The sequence below is a fragment of the Triticum urartu genome, chromosome 5A (assembly GCF_056163025.1).
Source record: "Triticum urartu cultivar PI428250 chromosome 5A, HENAU_Tu73, whole genome shotgun sequence".
NCBI lineage: Eukaryota > Viridiplantae > Streptophyta > Magnoliopsida > Poales > Poaceae > Triticum > Triticum urartu.
Window position 1 is genome coordinate 566,884,098 of NC_141877.1, and position 20,298 is coordinate 566,904,395.

The window sequence follows — 20,298 nt, forward strand, 5'->3', positions numbered from 1 at the left end:
ATCAGAGCACCATCGGGTTTAAGTTTACAGCTCGATCCAATAAAGTCTTAGAAGAACGAGAGTTGTAACTTGAAAAAAAAATGCCCATATAGAAAGACCCGCTTGAAGACTAACTCAAAATTCTCCCCCTTTGTCATCAAATGACCAAAAGGATTGAATATGAGGACTAACACCCCTGAAGAATATCAAGTTGATGAAGGAGCCCCAACATTGTTGGGGTCGTTTGTTGTAGTAGGGCCTGCCGCAGTGTCGTCCAAGTCTTCATTTTCATCAGTGTCGCGTGATGAAGAATATGAGCTGGCCACCAGAGAAGGAACCTTGACCTTCTTGAATTTCTTCGGTGGAGGTGCAGACCAGTCAAAATCTTCCTTGAGACCCATTTTCTTCAGATCGTCTTCACCATACAGATGTGACAGGATTGCCCAGGTGCGACCGAAGACTTCATGGAGGTAGTAATGGTTTTTCTTCACTTCATTGTGTGTAGCAGTCATGTTGTGAAGAAATGAACCAAACTGACGCTTAACCCATTTGTGATTTCAATCCACCTTCTGATGAAGACTAAGCAGAAGCTCATGATTAGTCATCACACGAGGAGCAGTGGCTTGATGAGTAGACTTGGGTGCATTGGCAGAGTCATGTGTGGCAGAGTCATCATTGGTGGAATAAGAGGCAGCTTTGCGAAACTGGCCATCCAATGGACGAATGCCTTCATCTATAACAGCTGGTGCCTTGCCCTTTCCATCAACTGAGGAATAGGTCCGCTTGAGGACTTCAATGGGGGGCAGGTAGCTGAGGTGATTCTGAAAATCAGCTTTGTAGTTGAGTGAAGACCTTGTCTTGAGGAATCTCATAATCCAAGGTGCATAAGGCTTCAGCTCAAACGGAGACAGTGCAACATTTGCCAGAGTCCTCATGAAGAAATCGTGATAATTGACAGGAATGCCATGAACGATGTTGAATACCAGATTCTTCATGATGCCAACAATTTCCTCATCAGATGAGTCGTGGCCTTTGATAGGACTCATTGTCCTCGTAAGAATACGATAGACAGTTCTGGGCACATAAAGCAATTCCTTCACGAGGAATTTGGTTCTTGGTGCCTGGCCTGGCTTTAAAGGTTTCATCAGAACCTGCATGTAGTGATTTGTAAGCTCAGGTTCACTGTAGATGCAACAAGTTTCTTCAAGTGGAGGATTGAGTGGTAAGGCACGAAGCAATTCAGAAGCTGGTGCAGTGTAGTGAGTGTTTTCAGACATCTAGTCCAGCACCCATAAATTCACATCTTTAGAATCTTCTGTGATGTGCAGCGTTGCATAAAATTGAAGAATCAGTTCTTCATTCCAATCGCAGATGTCAGAGCAAAATTTTAACAGTCCAGCATCGTGAAAAACACTGAGGACTGGTGCGAAGCACAGCAGAGATTCCATATCCACGTGAGGAATATGCTCATGTAGAAGATTTTCTCTTTGTTGAACAGCACTGAGGAATAGAAATTGGCTTGACTAGCAGTCCAGAAACGCCTCTTCCTAATGCGAGCACAGTTATATGGGTTGTAATCTTCGAAGAATACGTGCTCGCCGAAGAAATCATCAGCCTTGAACTTTTGCTTGCGTGAGAATGCATCCTTTGGCTTCGGCAGAGGAGTGTCAGTGAGTTGCATCACGACCTCAGGAATCGCAATCTCAGGTTTTTCAGGCTGAGGAATTTCTAGTTCCTCTTCAGTGGCAGTCTGCGTCTTCAGATGTTCAGCAGCAGCATTTTCTTCAGCACTAGTGGCTAGAATTTCCTCATGTACAGATAAAGTGGGGTGAGTTTCTTCAGAGCCCATTTGAACAGTTGTTGCAGGCGACTGAGGTATTTGCTGCAACGGTGTGAACATTGGAGAGTTTGGATGCTGACTTTCCCAGAATTCATCACTGATTATGGGTGTGGAGCAGCCAACATCCACATCTTCATCTTCCATTTCTTCAACGCCAGCCTCTTCAGCTGTGAACTGAGGCATGGGCGAGGAGATGACTGGTATTAAAGGGATCGTATCCACTTCAATTTCTTCATCGATCTGCTCTGACGAAGCAGCAGAATGATTTTCTTCATCAGATCCGCTAGGGATCTCATATTCTTCACCAAAAGGAATAAGGTCCTTTGATGGCCTGGTTGAGATGGGAGCAGCATTAATGGGATTAGCAAATGAGCTTGTCATAGGCTTCATCTTCTTCGGAGCTGAAGAATCTGAAGCAGTTGATGCTTTCCTTTTCTTCACTGCTGCACGCTCCGCAGCCTTGGTCTTCTTCACATCTGATGCAGATGGAAGGATTGGAGTTGGTGTAGGCGCAGGAGGAGCAGAGGAATCTGGTTGATTTTCTTCATTTTCTTCAGGCGCACCACTAGTGGGTGCCCTGGCAATTTCTTCAGCGGCTGGAATGCAGTCATCAGCCCTGGAACTCACGTTTTCTTCAGCAGCCTAATTGTCATCAGGGGTGTTGGCATTATCTTTAGTAGGATGAGCAGATGCTTCAGCCTGAGGAATTTCCTGTTGCGTTGGGGCTGCAACAGTGGAGGTGAACTATTCTGTGATCTTTACAAATCTGACTTTGGCTCCCAGCCAGTCAGCATAATAGTGATCAAATTCATCACTCAGTTTCTTGATTTTAGATTGGAGAGCAACAAGTTCTTCAGGTGAAAGCTTCAGAACGTTTTGCTCCAGAAAGTGCTCTTTCTTGTACTGCGCTTTCTTCACTCTCCTCCCCTGTTCAAATTTCCATTTCTCTTCTTGTATGAAGTGAGTCAGCATGTGACTTTGACCAGGAGTCAGCTTGAAATCAGGCATGGGAGTGTTGGGGTCCTTGTGCCAAACATCAATGTATTCGAGGATCAACTTGGGATCCAAAAGCAGTGGCACATATGTTCCCTTGGCTCTAGCGGCCTTGACTTGCCTATCTCTGATGATTTCTGCAAGTTCATCATCATCAGCTTCGTCTTCATCAGACGACACTTGGAAGGCGACCTGCTTCTTCTGAGGAATGGGGCGAGAACCTCGTCCAGCAGTGGCCTTAGTCTTCAGTAGAGAGGGTCCCGTTGAGGAAGTTGGTGCAGCTGAGGAACTAGCTGAAGCTCCTGAGGCAATGAACATGCCTGTAGTCCTTTGGCACGAGGCAAGATGCACAGGTGCTGAGGACTTTGTTGGAACAGCTGAGGACTTTGGAGGAGCTGAGGATTTTGAGGGAGTAGGAGCAGCATGAGGAATTGGCCGTAAGGGCTTTGAGGGTTCTAGCCGTGAGGGCATTGCCGAGGAGCTTGGCCTTGAGGGCATTGTTGGTGAAGCACTTGGCTTGCGCGCAGGCTTCTTTGACATAGCCTTCTTTGGTTTGACAGCAGAGGCAACAGCAGCAGCAGAGTCTTCATTGAATTTCCTCACTGCTTCTCTGGCTTGCTTAGTCAACTTGGCTCGGCGCTTGGCCCATTCGTCAGGATAGTCCTCACGCGCTTGAGGCTGGTGGGATCAGCTATTTGGCCAGGTGCCAATGGAGGTCTTGGGCATGAAGGATTGAGTGCGAATCTCTTCATATACTTGAGAGTGACATATCTGTACTCTCTCCACTCTCTAGCCCATCTCCTCTCTATCTTCTGAATGCGCACTTTGCGCTCATTCTTGGTTTCCTCAGTAGGTGTGCAATACCCAACATATATTCCATCAGGGATCTCAAATGCTGTATTGACCTCAGGCCTCTTTCCCCCTTTCTGTGGCTTCTTACCGTCAGCCATTTTCTTCAGTTGAGGAATTTGGACAATTGAATTCTCTGAAGAAGTATGCAACTTTTCTTCGAGGAACGCTGCAAATGAATTAAGTTGATGAGAACCTAGCGATTTAGCAGCTGACATGAGTACCTGTGAACAGAGTATAGTTGCGAGGAATTTGGAGAGGTCATATGCGTTCTCAGAAGGTTTTTCAAAAAGAACAAGTTTGAGGAATTTGACCAGATGAGTCTTGAAGAATTTCACTAAGCGTTCTTTGTCTTAGTTTCCAGAGTTGTATAGATCGAAAATCCACACAATTGAGGAATCTTGAAGAAAAATGATGCTTAGAGAAACGAATCAAGAACAGATGACTTGTGAGGTGTTTAGTATGTGAAGATATGAAGAAAAACATCTTTGAAGATTTTGTAGATAATCATTCGAATCAACGAGGGCAGTAAAAGTAACTTTTAATTATCCTGGATGAAGAACACGACGAACAGTGAAGAGGAGAGGTGAAGTTCGTTTGTGTATATCTTCCATGCCCTAACTCGGCGGAGGAAGACGGCTACGGCGGCGGCGGAGTGAAGATTTCCGCGGTCGGCGCGAGTACGGCGGCGACGAGGTCGAGGCAGTGAAGCTCTTCCTCATCGGCGACGATGAAGTAGCGGCGGCGTTAGGGTTTGAGAAGCTCGAGCTGGAGAGAGGTCGAGCGGAGTAAAAGAAGTGAGGAAGGGAAGGAGGGGTATTTATAGCCATGGTGAAAAACTGTTCGCCCGAAGAAATTGGACGAACGTGCCCCTGACCCTTCTCATTCGCTTGACATGTGTCACCCACGTACTGAGAGGTGGAGATCATGTGCGATCGTGGGTGAATGGATAAGTGTATCGTGGGATGCGGAACGGTTTGAGCGGCAAAGCCGAAAGTTTAGATAAGATAGGTTTTAAAGTTCCGTTCGCAATTTCTTCAGCTGACAAGGACACAGTGAAGATTTTGAACGAGTTTCAAATAGAACGCACATGAAGAATTTGTGAACAGATTGGGTTGAGTATAGCATAGAGGGAAAGGGTCCCATCACATTCACTTAGCAGAAAAACCAACTTGAAGAATTAGCAATAAATGAATGTTGTAGAGGATATAAACTTATATATATATGGAATGGCTTTCCTATCTACACTAGCAGCAGAGTGTGCTATCAGAACCTTTGGTTTGCATCAAGATCCGAACTTCTATATGGATAAGGTTCCTAATTCTTGCATTATTGGAGATCGCATTTACAAAAGAGAAAAGCATGTGCGGCTCTTTCTGGGGCTGTCGATGGAAATGGCAAGCTAGGTTCTGAAAAGACATAGTATTCGTGGAATGGGGGCAGCTCCTTTACGACACCTGTCAGCTAGCATGCTCTATTTCGAGAAGGCTATTGTGTGGTTTTGTTTCGTGGCTAGCTTCGAAAAGTACCATATATCTATACTTTTTCAGTAGGTTTTAATCTCAGAGGTTTCATTCTATCTGATGCTAGGTTCGGCACCTTTTGCTTCTCGTACTGTGAAGTACTCCATTTGTTCATACATGCATGCATAGCTTGTGCATGACTCTGACCAGACACAAAGCAGTACCAACACACGTACTCAGCTAGCACATGCAAACTAACTAATCTGAGATTAATCAAGATTATGCTACAACAGGCTAGGCGAAATGGTGATGCGTTAGAGAGACCTGGTTGTGACACCCACGACCGCTCAGTATCAGTGCAGAACGGCACCAACACGCTGTTTGGTGATGTGCTGGAAGTGTTCTATCATCCAGGGATTATGTGAGTGTCGGTTTTTTGTGCTTCCATTTCTAAGTCGTTTTCCATTTTTTGTGATGATTTTGATGAATGTCCAACCCCTAAACAGTGAGCTAGAGAACGGCCCTTCATTCTGTCTGATACAAACCCAAACTGGCGCCAATGCAAGCCAACTCAGGTTTAATTATTTCACGTGCACTAGCAATTAATTCATCATTTCACGTGCTTATTACTCACACCTCACGAAAAATGTTTCAGGTCCATCATTGAAGCTCTTAGTTTTTCATTAATGCCATTGAACAAGCTAGTACACTATCTATGATTGCTTTTGTTTACTTCTTCCCTTTCTCAGCTCGTTTTCATTTTTGCAAGTGTCCTTTCTCTATTTGTTGACTCTGACTCTCTGAGCTTGTATGGGCTGATGATTACCGAGTCTCCTTTCTTTGCCACTTATGTGCGACAGTACATGGACCTGAACATTACCAGCATACTAAGTTCAACTAGTGCCCATATAGGTTGTACATCAACGCTAGCATCTATTGGCATGTTAGGTTCTAGCTGTTCTATTCCATGAAATCAGGGCACGCCTGAAGACTTTCTTGTTAGAAGTGTTCTCCAATCTGTGTCGCACTACACGTTGTTCGGTTCTAGCTAGGCAAATCTCGTCGCAAACGTGGCTGATGGACTTAACAAGGAGGCATATGAAATACTAATGCACTGCATGTCAGATCCGACCGACGCAAGAAACTAGATGGTAGCACCGCTTCCTTCAGAGAGGGAAGAAAACAAGCATGCGATAATGGAAACGGTAGTTTTGTGTTGCGAACAAGATGCAAATTTTCTGCTCTTTCTTTCTTGTTTTATTCACTGTAATTCTATAACTTACATAAAAAATTATTCAACTGTCTCTATGAATAGATTAGCCTTAGAGCAACTCCAACGGGCCGACCCAAACGGACGGCGTTTTTGTCCGTTTGGGTTGGCCGCCCGCCGTCCGTCCTCTTTTAGTTTTGCGTCGACAGTGCGCCCAATGAGCTGACCCATTTCATGACCGCGCGCGTTTTAGATCATGTCGTCGCCCTGGTTTTGGCGCACCAGCGCGCGGAAAAGGTTCGCGCGGGCGGGGGAAAGCGGCCTAGCGCGCGCTGGTTTTGGCGCTCCAGCGCGCGGGAAAGGTTCGCGCGCGCCGCTGCCGGCGCTCGTTATAAAGAAGGCGCTCCCTCCACACTCAGTTCGCCGCCCACTCTCGCTGCCTCTGCTCGCCGCCCACTCTCGCCGCCTCTGCGCCACCATGTCGATCCGCCGCCTGGGCACTTCCGATTTTCGCGGAGTCCGCAAGCGCCGCTCCGGCGCATTCTCCTCTGAGATCTGGTTTCGCGAGAAACGTCTTGTCCTCGGCACCTTCGACACCGCAGAGGAGGCGGCCCGCGTGCACAACGCGGCGGTGTGGCGCCTCCTGAGGCCTCGTCGGGACTTTGAAGACGAGGCGTATGCTGACGCCTACATTCAGACATCGAAGGAGGACATTATCGAGTCAGAGTCAGAAATCGACGAGTAGTGGTCTTTTCTTTTTATCTGTGTATGCTAGAATTATCTATGTATCCATTTTTATCTGAAAAAATGGCCGGCGGCATCGGCGACGTAGCAGGCGGGCGAGAGTGTGAATCCAATGTGCCACCGACCAGCGGGCTCGGTGAGGAAAGAGGGCGAGCGCGCGCGTCCGTCTGTGTCCGCGTCGACGCAAATCAGCCTTAAAATGGGCCGGGATTAATGGGTCGGCAGGCGGACGAAAGCGGACGCACGTCCGTTTGGGTCGGTGCGTTGGGCCGACTTTTTTGTTCGTGCCGACCCAAACGGACGACCACGGACGAAATGGGTCGTCCCATTGGAGTTGCTCTAACAAGATACACATGCAAGCCAGTGATAGCGCTATGGTCCACTATTCATGCACAACCTTGTGTGCTAAAAAGAAAATAAGAGAACCAGTGCAATGCTTTTGCCACACATGTACTAGAAAGGTGTCATGTGCTACCCAGCATTGCCAAGACAAGGACAACCATATACAAACAAGACGCTGCAGGACCATTTTGGCTGCAGGTGCACTGTCATCTTTAGAGTTCTAGTCTGCTACTTGTAATAAGATTACCATTTTGGTACGCTGGCACTACTTTCCGCTTTTACTCGTCATAACCTGCAGTTGAAGGACCGCGTCACACTGTCCATTGATCAAACACATGTGTGTCTTAATGTTTATAACTAGCCAATTATATTAAACTCTCGTCCAATAAAAAGGTATTGCATGTCCACGGCGCTTCTACATGAGAGACAAGCATGTACAATGTAGTTAGAGCAACTCCAACACACTGACCCATTTTGTCTACTCGTACCCGTTTGGATCAAAACGCACACAAAAAGTGAGCTCAACGCACCGACTCAAACGCACGCGTGTCTGTTTCTTGTCCTCCTGCCGACACATTCCTGGCCCAAATTTGTGCCTCATTTGCGTCGGCGCGGACACGAAGAGGGTTGCTTGGTTAATTAACAGAAAACCGGGCTGAAACCGTCACAACAGCCCACAGAGGGCAACACAGGCTGACCTAACCACCCACACGAACATAAAACCACGCTGCATAGAAGAAACACAAAGTCAAGGTCATCACCAAGTGTCATCGTCATCACTCCTCCACGAGCCAGTGGCTTCGGCTTCCACCAACGAAGTCCTCATCGCCGCAAACGCCGGCAACCATGCCAGCCCATGCCAACAGTCGGCCATCGACGCAGGTGGCAAACAACTCCGACTAAGAAGACCACTAAAACACAAGGGAGATGTGCAGAGTTGGCGACGACTAACACCTCTTCGAAGACCACCAGCCACTTGTCATCGTCACCGCCTAGGCAGCGCCAACTCCGCGACGGCGCGACGAGACCCGGAAGAGACCAGTCAAGCACGCCGGGATCGACAACCGAAGCACTATCATGACCCTGCAACGCTAGCCATCATCATCGTTGCCAAACTGGACACCGCACCACCACACTACCGGTCGGGCACCTACTGACCGCAGTGCTTTGAGCGTCTAGAACATGGAGAGCACGAACGAGAACTAATGCTCATCAAGGCGACGCCCCAAAGAGGGAAGCGACAATGCCGATGTCGTTGCCCAACCCAGCCGGGCCTTAGGCTTTCACCCGAAAAGCTGGATCCGAGGGTGTGCAGGGGGTGAACTCCACGGCGATGCCTCCAAGGAGGTAACACGACGCCTACGGACGCCGACACCATCGGCCGTTCCAAAGCCGCTCGGAGCACCGCCCAACATCACAACCCCACGCACCACAACTCCACTAGCCCGCACACCACCCCAACGCCACCACGCCAGCAGCACTAGAGGACCACCACAAACCACATCACCGCCGATCAAAGCCAGCAGGCCAGATCCGGCGAGCCCGACCGGATCCGGCGATCGCACGCACCTGCCCGCAATGGACCAGATGCTGGCATATCTACGCGTCGTCGGGCGCGCATCACCCAACAGGAACCAGGCGGACCACCCCCTGCCACAATCTAGTGCAGCCGGTGCGCGCCGCCAGGGAAGACGTCGAGCCGGGCCCGGGGAGTCGCCTGTCGTTGCACGAGAACGCGAGGAACTCCCTGCCGCTGTTGTCTGCCGTGCGGGCTTAGCCCGCCGGCCTCCTCCGACGGCGAAGAGGGGGGAGGAGATGGATGGAGAGGCGGCGGCGGCGGCGGGCTAGGGTTTCGCCCGAGCCGCCGCGGGAGCGACGATGCGGGCGTGTGGTTATGTTTGCTATTTTTTCCATTTCACATTATCAAGTTTATAGATGTGAGTTGTGGCTTCCGATTGTTTGATGTATATTTTTATCAGACCTTTGTCGAATAATAATTAATAAATATAGTTGTATGCATGTACTGATGCAGAGGTCAGGGTTTCAACCTTCTTTTTCAAGAAAAAGGAAAACGATAAAAATAACACACTGGGTGTACTGGCAAAATTGAAACGTATCTTGACCTCTTTCCTTGCTCTATCAAACGACTGTAGATTCCCAAACTTTCTCGTGCCGTTCACCTTCAGCTGCGGGACCTTCTCGGTCATAGTAGTGGTTTTGACTATAGTTGCTCGTAGAGAGAGAGACAACCTCAGTTGCTCGGGCCCACTCATATACCGTTTCGAAGGTGGAAAGAAGAGCTGCCAGTATACACGAGACAATTTCTGATCCCAGGATTCCAGGAAGTTGGGCCTCTGATGCACAGGCGTAGAACATCTAGCATTTTAATAAGGAAAATGATGCACTATGTTACATGATAGATTCGTACTAGTACGTGACTATTATTAATCTATACAGCTCACTCTCTCTCCCATCTTTGATTAGTATGTATAGTACACATTTAACATCGAATTGACTTGTGTAGAACTCAAGCAATCGTTGACCACCTCTGGTTACACCGGGCATTATGGATGAAATGTCACAATTATTTTTCATCAAGTGTTGACACGAAGATTAAATCCTAATATGTCTATCTCTAAATCAGCACACACACACAAAGAAAATTTTGTCAAGTGTTGACACGAAGATTAAATCCTAAATATGTCTATCTCTAAATCAGCACACACACACACACAAAGAAAACGGACCAGAGAGAGAGAGGATATTGGTGTGGAAAAAGAGCAAGTACATGACTTCACTATATAAAAGGTGCCCGCTCCAATAAAAAAGGAGTTAATTTGATAAATGCCACTTCAAATTTGGCGATCTCGAGAAATGCCACTGCAATTTCCAAACTTTGAAAAATGCCATTTCCAGTGGCATTTTTGAAGTCTGCAGTGGCGTTTTTTAAAGTTTGCAAAAATTACAGTGTAATTTTTCAAAGTTTGGATATTACAGTGGCATTTTTATGAATCGCCATAATTGGAGTGGCATTTATCTAATCAACCCTAAAAAAGGTGCACACATATAGTTGTGCAAGGTTTGGGCAATGGCAAAAAAGGTTCTCGTGTCATTATAACGATACAAGGATACTAGACCGTCGTAAGAGGTATAACTTGCATGTCTCACTTACACTTGTTAGCTCGTAATTGTTGTTTTCTCTTACACTAATTCTATAAACTTACATTTCGAGTGATCTTAAACCACATCAAGTGTTGGGGCCTAGGATAAATCCTAATCCATCCACTAGTAGAAAAAGGGTCAAATGTGAAGTACATTAGTGCCGGTTTGAATTTGAGCCGGCACTAATGTGTACATTAGTGCCGGTTCCAACGGCTAGCCGGGCCGCTCTCATTAGTACCGGTTCGTGGCGAACCTTTAGCACCGGTTCGTGCCACGAACCGGTACTAAAGTGAGTGGTGGCAGGATGTTGTCAGTCCGGGGCCCCTCCAGCACCTTTAGTACCGGGTCGTATCACGAACCGGTACTAAAGGTCGTCCTACATAGACCCTTCGTCCATCCGAGCTCGCTCTGTTCTTCCCCTTTCCCCTCTCCTCTCTGTTCTTTTCCCTCTTCCTCTCAAGCTCATCACACATTTTGCCCAAGATTTGAAGGCCCTCATCCATTCAAATAATCACAAAGGTTAGCAACTTTTTCCTTTCATCTCTCATTGCTAGATTAGCTCGTGCAATGCTTTATATAGTGATTGATTTTTGAGTTTAGCAATTTGGGAGAAATTATATATATGTGCTAGTATTTGATTTATATGCAATTTGAGGTCAAAAATAACACTTAGTTTGCATATGTAGGTGTGGTTTACTTAGTACCTTCTAAATCTCCGTCGTAACCACCGTCGATCGCTCGCAACGTCCCGTCGCCGGTACCACCTTGTGGTGAGCCTCTTGTTCATGAAGTTTTATATAAAAAATTGATGTTTGTGTGATTTGGATATATAGTTACTCGTATAATTATCTTACCCATACGTTGTTTGTTATACATAGTGCCATGGTTTTGATATCCGTCCCCGTCGGCCCTCGTCCGGGTTATGATTCGGATGTGGTATATTCTCTTTTAAAACTATTCATTGCATTTCGTGTTTATGACAAATTATGCCCATCAAGTTGACATAGATATTTGTATGTAGGAGGTAGTTGAACCGCAAATTCCAACCGACCCTATTGTCGAGAGGTTAAATTTAGTTGAAAGAGAAAACGAGGATTTGAAGGAAAAATTGAAAAGAATTGAGGGGGGGAAGATGGAATTGGAGTTGCATGTTGCCGATGTCGTCGATGATCATAAGATTAAGATGGAGAAAATGCGCTTGAAGATTAGAAAGATTAGAAAATATGCCATTCATAGTGAGGCTTGGTCATTATGATGTTGGATCAATTGTTACCTTAGTTGCGATCTTGATCGCATTTGTTGTTGCATTTAAATTCTTTAGCTAGAGAGTTATTTGTTTGTTGCATTTAAGCGTTGTATGATCTTTATGTATGAACTTTATGTATTGTATTAATTTGATGTTTTCGGTGGTGTGTATTGAAGATGAGCCGGCAATGGATGTACGATGACCGATGCTCTCACGAGTTCATTAATGGCGTGCGTACTTTTCTGCTTGCGGCTAAGGCAAACAAGCGAGCGGATGGTTTTATGCATTGTCCATGTGCTGGCTGTAAGAATGGTCACAATTACTCTACGTCAAGAACCATTCACGTCCACCTGTTTGAGTCCGGTTCCATGCCCCACTATAATGTTTGGACCAAGCATGGAGAAAGAGGGGTTATGATGGAAGACAATGAAGAAGAAGAGGACGACGACAGCTATCCTGGCCATGGGTTCCCTGAATACGATGATACAACAATGAGGGAAGAAGCTGAGCCGGTAATGCGGGAAGAAGCTGAGCCGGCAATGCGGGAAGAAGCTGAAGAAGAGGCATCGGATGAGCCTGTTGATGATCTAGGTCGGGCCATTGCCGATGCAAAGAGAAACTGCGCAAGTGATTTGGAGAAGAAGAAGTTGCAGCGCATGTGAGAGGATCACAAAAAATTGTTGTACCCAAATTGCGTAGGTGACAAGAAAAAGCTGGGCACCACACTGGAATTGCTGCAATGGAAGGCAGAGAATGGTGTATCTGACAAGGGATTTGGAAAGATGCTGATAATGATAAAGGATATGCTTCCAAAGGACAACGAATTGCCCGAGAGTACGTACGAAGCAAAGAAGGCTGTCTGCCCTCTAGGGTTAGAGGTGCAGAAGATACATGCATGCCCTAATGATTGCATCCTCTACCGCGGTGAGTACGAGGATTTGAATGCTTGCCCGGTATGCGGTGCATTGCGCTATAAGATCAGCCGCGATGACCCTGGTGATGTCGAGGGCGAGCGCCCCAGGAAGAAGATTCCTGCCAAGGTGATGTGGTATGCTCCTATAATACCACGGTTGAAACGTTGGTTCCAAAATAAAGAGCATGCCAAGGCGATGCGATGGCACAGAGAAGACCATAAGAAAGACGGAAAGTTGAGAGTACCCGTTGACGGGTCGCAGTGGAGAAAAATCGAAAGAAAGTACGGGAAGGAGTTTGCAGATGACGCAAGGAACGTATGGTTTGGTCTAAGCGCAGATGGCATTAATCCTTTTGGGGAGCAGAGCAGCAACCATAGCACCTGGCCTGTGACTATGTTTGTATAACCTTCCTCCTTGGTTGTGCATGAAGCGGAAGTTCATTATGATGCCAGTGCTCATCCAAGGCCCTAAGCAACCCGGCAACGACATTGATGTGTACCTAAGGCCATTAGTTGAAGAACTCTTACAACTATGGAATGAACAAGTGTACGTGCGTGGGATGAGCACATGGGGGAAGAATTTGACCTAAAGGCGTTGCTGTTCGTGACCATCAATGATTGGCCTGCTCTCAGTAACCTTTCAGGTCAGACAAACAAGGGATACCGCGCATGCACGCACTGTTTGGACGATACCGACAATATATATTTGGCTAATTGTAAGAAGAATGTGTACCGGGACATCGTTGAATTTTTCCGAGCAGGCATCCCATAAGAAAGAAAGGCAAGCATTTCAAAGGTGAGGCGGATCACCGGACGAAGCCTCGCCACCATACTGGTGCTGATGTACATGATATGGTCAAGGATTTGAAGGTGGTCTTTGGAAAGGGTCCTGGTGGACAACCTGTTCCGAATGACGCTGACGGACGCGCACCCATGTGGAAGAAGAAATCTATATTTTGGGACCTGCCCTATTGGAAAGACCTAGAGGTCCGCTCCGCAATCGACGTGATGCACGTGACGAAGAATCTTTGTGTGACCCTGCTTAGCTTCTTGGGCGTGTATGGGAAGACAAAAGATACACCTGAGGCACGGGAGGACTAGCAACATATGCATGGAAAAGACGACATACATCAGGGTCATGCAAGCTACGCTCTTACCAAAGAAGAGAAGGAAATCTTCTTTGAATGCCTGCTTAGTATTAAGGTACCGTCTGGCTTCTCGTCGAATATAAAGGAAATAATAAACATGGCAGAGAAAAAGTTCCAGAACCTAAAGTCTTATGACTGCCACGTGATTATGACGCAACTGCTTCCGGTTGCATTGAGGGGGCTTCTATCGGAAAACGTTCGATTAGCCATTGTGAAGCTATTGCATTTCTCAATGCAATCTCTCAGAAGGTAATCGATCCAGAAATCATACCAAGGTTAGAGAATGATTTGGTGCAATGTCTTGTCAGTTTCGAGTTGGTGTTCCCACCATCCTTCTTCAACATCATGACACACGTCCTAGTTCACCTATGCGAAGAGATTAACGTTTTGGGTCCTGTATTTCTACACAATATGTTTCCCTTTAAGAGGTTCATGGGAGTCTTAAAGAAATATGTTCATAACCGTGCTAGGCCAGAAGGAAGCATCTCCAAGGGCCATGAAAATGAGGAGGTCATTGAGTTTTGTATTGACTTTATTCCTGACCTTAAGCCGATTGGTGTTCCTGAATCGCGGCATAAGGGCAGACTGGATGGAAAAGGCACGCTAGGAGGGGAACAAATAATATGTATGGACGGACATTCTCTCACTGAAGCACACTACACAGTTCTACAGAATTCCGCCTTGGTGGCTCCGTATATGGATGAACACAAGAATTTGTTACGCTCCAAACACCCGGAGCGGTCTGATGACTGGATTACACGTGAACAAACCAGGAGTTTCGCCAGCTGGTTGCAGACACGTACCATGCATGACACCTCTATTGAAGATGACCTATACTTGTTGTCCCAGTTACCATCTTCGAATATAATGACTTTCAAACGGTACGAGATAAATGGTAATACATTTTACACGATCACCCAAGATAAGAAGAGCACCAACCAAAACAGTGGTGTCCGCTTTGATGCAGAAACCAAGACAGGAAAGGAAACATATTATGGTTATATACAGGACATATGGGAACTTGACTATCGACGTGGTTTGAAGTTCCCTTTGTTTCGGTGCAAATGGGTCAATATGACACGAGGCGGGGTAACGGAAGACCCGCAGTACGGAATGACAACAGTGGATCTCAACAATCTTGCGTATGCAGATGAACCATTCGTCCTAGCCAATGATGTGGCATAGGTTTTCTATGTGAAGGACATGTCTACCAAGCCAAGAAAAAGAAAAGATAAGGAAGCGAATGCATCGTACGATGAGCCAAAGCGGCACATAGTTCTTTCTGGGAAGAGAAACATCGTGGGAGTGGATGACAAGACAGACATGTCAAAAGATTATGAAAAGTTTGATGAAATTGCTCCATTCACAGTGAATATTGACCCGAGCATCCTATTAAATGATGAAGATTTTCCATGGTTACGGCGCAAAGGGACACACGCAAAGAAAAAGTTTTACACCCAAAGATCTGGGATGTGATCGGCTTCACTATCATCACTTTCTTCTGTGTTTCACACCCAGGAGGGAATCTCTGTAATAGTTAGGGTAGTTATGTGTTTTGGCATTTGAAACGCGAAGAAATTTTATGTGCAAACAAATTCTTTCATGCCTTTACTAATTTTTAAAGTTAAGTTATTCACAAACTAGTGATTCACACTAATTTCAAATAATTCAAAATTTAAACTATTCAAATTTGAAAACTACGGGCACTAACAGAAAGTTTGTAATTTTTTGTACCTAAAGCAAAAATATTCACAAAGAAACTCTAAATACACAAAAAAAACAACTCAAAAATAAATAAAGCAAAAAAATATAAAAAGCCCGCCTATTGGGCCAGAGCGGCCTGCATACGACTAGAAACCCAAACTGTTGTTGGGCCAGGATGCAGGCCCGCAAAGGCCCAGTAGGCCCACAGGGCAGCACAGAACATGTAGGCCCAGTAGGCCTGCTTTGGAGAGGAGCTCGAGAGAGCTACCGCACGGGGGGTTATAAACTAGTGCGGACGCCCCTCGGCTAGCGAGGTGGGACTAAACTTGCTGCACCGCACCTGCGCCAGCGCACCCCCTTTAGTACCGGGTGGTGGCACCAACCGGTACTAAAGGGGGGGGGCCTTTAGTACCGGTTGGAGCCACCACCTGATACTAAAGGGGGTGTGCTTCCCGTCGCTTGGCCGGGCCAAAATAGGCCTTTAGTACCGGTTGGTGGCTCCAACCGGTACTAAAGGTCCATCCTATATAACTAAACACTTCAAAAATTTCAGTTTCTCATCTGCTTCTTCTCCTTTGCCCCGTCGCCCGCCGCCCCCGTCTTCATATCCCTCATCGCCGCTGAAGGAAATATGCCCTAGAGGCAATAATAAAGTTATTATTTATTTCCTTATATCATGATAAATGTTTATTATTCATGCTAGAATTGTATTAACCGGAAACAAAATACATGTGTGAATACATAGACAAACAGAGTGTCACTAGTATGCCTCTACTTGACTAGCTCGTTAATCAAAGATGGTTATGTTTCCTAACCATGAACACGGAGTTGTTATTTGATTAACGAGATCACATCATTAGGTGAATGATATGATTGACATGACCCATTCCATTAGCTTAGCACCCGATCGTTTAGTATGTTGCTATTGCTTTCTTCATGACTTATACATGTTCCTATGACTATGAGATTATGCAACTCCCGTTTGCTGGAGGAACACTTTGTGTGCTACCAAATGTCACAATGTAAATGGGTGATTATAAAGGTGCTCTACAGGTGTCTCCAAAGGTACATGTTGGGTTGGCGTATTTCGAGATTAGGATTTGTCACTCCGATTGTCGGAGAGGTATCTCTGGGCCCTCTCGGTAATGCACATCACATAAGCCTTGCAAGCATTGCAACTAATGAGTTAGTTGCGAGATGATGTATTACGAAACGAGTAAAGAGACTTGCCGGTAACGAGATTGAACTAGGTATTGAGATACCGACGATCGAATCTCGGGTAAGTAACATACCGATGACAAAGGGAACAACGTATGTTGTTTTGCGGTCTGACCGATAAAGATCTTCGTAGAATATGTAGGAGCCAATATGAGCATCCAGGTTCCTCTATTGGTTATTGACCGGAGACGTGTCTCGGTCATGTCTACATTGTTCTCGAACCCGTAGGGTCCGCACGCTTAAGGTTTCGATGACAGTTATATTATGAGTTTTGATGTACCGAAGTTAGTTCGGAGTCCCGGATGTGATCACGGACATGACGAGGAGTCTCGAAATGGTCGAGACATAAAGATTGATATATTGGACGGCTATATTCGGACACCGGAAGTGTTCCGGATGATTTCGGAGAAAACCGGAGAGCCGGAGGGTTACCGGAACCCCCCCCCCCCCCCCCGGGAGAAGTAATGGGCCATATGGGCCTTAGTGGAGAGAGAGAGAGGGGCAGCCAGAGGTGGGCTGCACGCCTCCTCCCCCCTGGTCCGAATTGGACTAGGAGAGGGGGGCGGTGCCCCCCCCCTTTCCCTCTCCCTCCCCACTTCTTTCCTCCTCCTAGTAGGAGTCCTACTCCTACTAGGAGGAGGACTCCTCCTGGCGCGCCTATAGGGGCCGGCCGGCCTCCTCCCCTTGCTCCTTTATATATGGGGGCAGGGGGGCACCCCTAGACACACAAGTTGATTCGCGTGATCATATTCTTAGCCGTGTGCGGTGCCCCCCTCCACCATAGTCCTCGATAATATTGTAGCGGTGCTTAGGCGAAGCCCTGCGATGGTAGTACATCAAGATCGTCACCACGCCGTCGTGCTGACGGAACTCTTCCCCGACACTTTGCTAGATCGGAGTCCGGGGATCGCCATCGAGCTGAGCGTGTGCTAGAACTCGGAGGTGCCGTAGTTTCGGTGCTTGATCGGTCGGGCCGTGGAGACGTACGACTACATCAACCAAACACTTCCGTTGTCGATCTAGAAGGGTACGTAGATCACACTCTCCCCTCTCGTTGCTATGCATCACCATGATCTTGCGTGTGCGTAGGAAATTTTTTTAAATTACTACGTTCCCCAATAGTGGCATCCGAGCCTAGGTTTTATATGTTGATGTTATATGCACGAGTAGAACACAAGTGAGTTGTGGGCGATATAAGTCATACTGCTTACCAGCATGTCATACTTTGGTTCGACGGTATTGTTGAACGAAGCGGCCCGGACCGACATTACGCGTACGCTTACGCGAGACCGGTTCTCCCGACGTGCTTTGCACATAGGTGGCTTGCGGGTGACAGTTTCTCCAACTTTAGTTGAACCGAGTGTGGCTACGCCCGGTCCTTGCGAAGGTTAAAACAGCACCAACTTGACAAACTATCGTTGTGGTTTTGATGCGTAGGTAAGATTAGTTCTTGCTTAAGCCCGTAGCAGCCACGTAAAACTTGCAACAACAAAGTAGAGGACATCTAACTTGTTTTTGCAGGGCATGTTGTGATGTGATATGGTCAAGACATGATGCTAAATTTTATTGTATGAGATGATCATGTTTTGTAACCGAGTTATCGGCAACTGGCAGGAGCCATATGGTTGTCGCTTTATTGTATGCAATGCAGTCGCGCTGTAATGCTTTACTTTATCACTAAGCGGTAGCAATAGTCGTGGAAGCATAAGATTGGCGTGACGACAACGACGCTACGATGGAGATCAAGGTGTCGCGCCGGTGACGATGGTGATCACGACGGTGCTTCGGAGATGGAGATCACAAGCACAAGATGATGATGGCCATATCATATCACTTATATTGATTGCATGTGATGTTTATCTTTTATGCATCTTATCTTGCTTTGATTGACGGTAGCATTATAAGATGATCTCTCACTAAATTATCAAGAAGTGTTCTCCCTGAGTATGCACCATTGTGAAAGTTCTTCGTGCTGAGACACCACGTGATGATCGGGTGTGATAGGCTCTACGTTCAAATACAACGGGTGCAAAACAGTTGCACACGCGGAATACTCAGGTTATACTTGACGAGCCAAGCATATACAGATATGGCCTCGGAACACGGAGACCGAAAGGTCGAGCGTGAATCATATAGTAGATATGATCAACACAATGATGTTCACCAATGAAACTACTCCATCTCACGTGATGATCGGACATGGTTTAGTTGATTTGGATCACGTAATCACTTAGAGGATTAGAGGGATGTCTATCTAAGTGGGAGTTCTTTAAGTAAATTAATTGAACCTAAATTTATCATGAAACTTAGTACCTGATAGTATCTTGCTTGTTTATGCTTGATTGTAGATAGATGGCTCGTGCTGTTGTTCCGTTGAATTTTAATGCGTTCCTTGAGAAAGCAAAGTTGAAAGATGATGGTAGCAATTACACGGACTGGGTCCGTAACTTGAGGATTATCCTCATTGCTGCACAGAAGAATTACGTCCTGGAAGCACCGCTGGGTGCCAGGCCTGCTGCTGGAGCAACACCAGATGTTATGAACGTCTGGCAGAGCAAAGCTGATGACTACTCGATAGTTCAGTGTGCCATGCTTTACGGCTTAGAATCGGGACTTCAACGACGTTTTGAACGTCATGGAGCATATGAGATGTTCCAGGAGTTGAAGTTAATATTTCAAGCAAATGCCCGGATTGAGAGATATGAAGTCTCCAATAAGTTCTATAGCTGCAAGATGGAGGAGAACAATTCTGTCAGTGAGCATATACTCAAAATGTCTGGGTATAATAATCACTTGATTCAATTGGGAGTTAATCTTCCAGATGATTGCGTCATTGACAGAATTCTCCAATCACTGCCACCAAGCTACAAGAGCTTCGTGATGAACTATAATATGCAAGGGATTAATAATACTATTCCCGAGCTCTTCGCAATGCTAAAAGCTGCGGAGGTAGAAATCAAGAAGGAGCATCAAGTGTTGATGGTCAACAAGACCACTAGTTTCAAGAAAAAGGGCAAAGCGCAGAAGAAGGGGAACTTCAAAAAGAACGGCAAGCAAGTTGCTACTCAAGAGAAGGAACCCAAACCTGGACCTAAGCCTGAAACTGAGTGCTTCTACTGCAAGCAGACTGATCACTGGAAGCGGAACTGCCCCAAGTATTTGGCGGATAAGAAGGATGGCAAGGTGAACAAAGGTATATGTGATATACATGTTATTGATGTGTACCTTACTAATGCTCGCAGTAGCACCTGGGTATTTGATACTGGTTCTGTTGCTAATATTTGCAACTCGAAACAGGGACTACGGATTAAGCGAAGATTGGCTAAGGACGAGGTGACGATGCACGTGGGAAACGGTTCCAAAGTCGATGTGATCGCAGTCGGCACGCTACCTCTACATCTATCTTCGGGATTAATATTAGACCTAAATAATTGTTATTTGGTGCCAGCGTTAAGCATAAACATTATATCTGGATCTTGTTTGATGC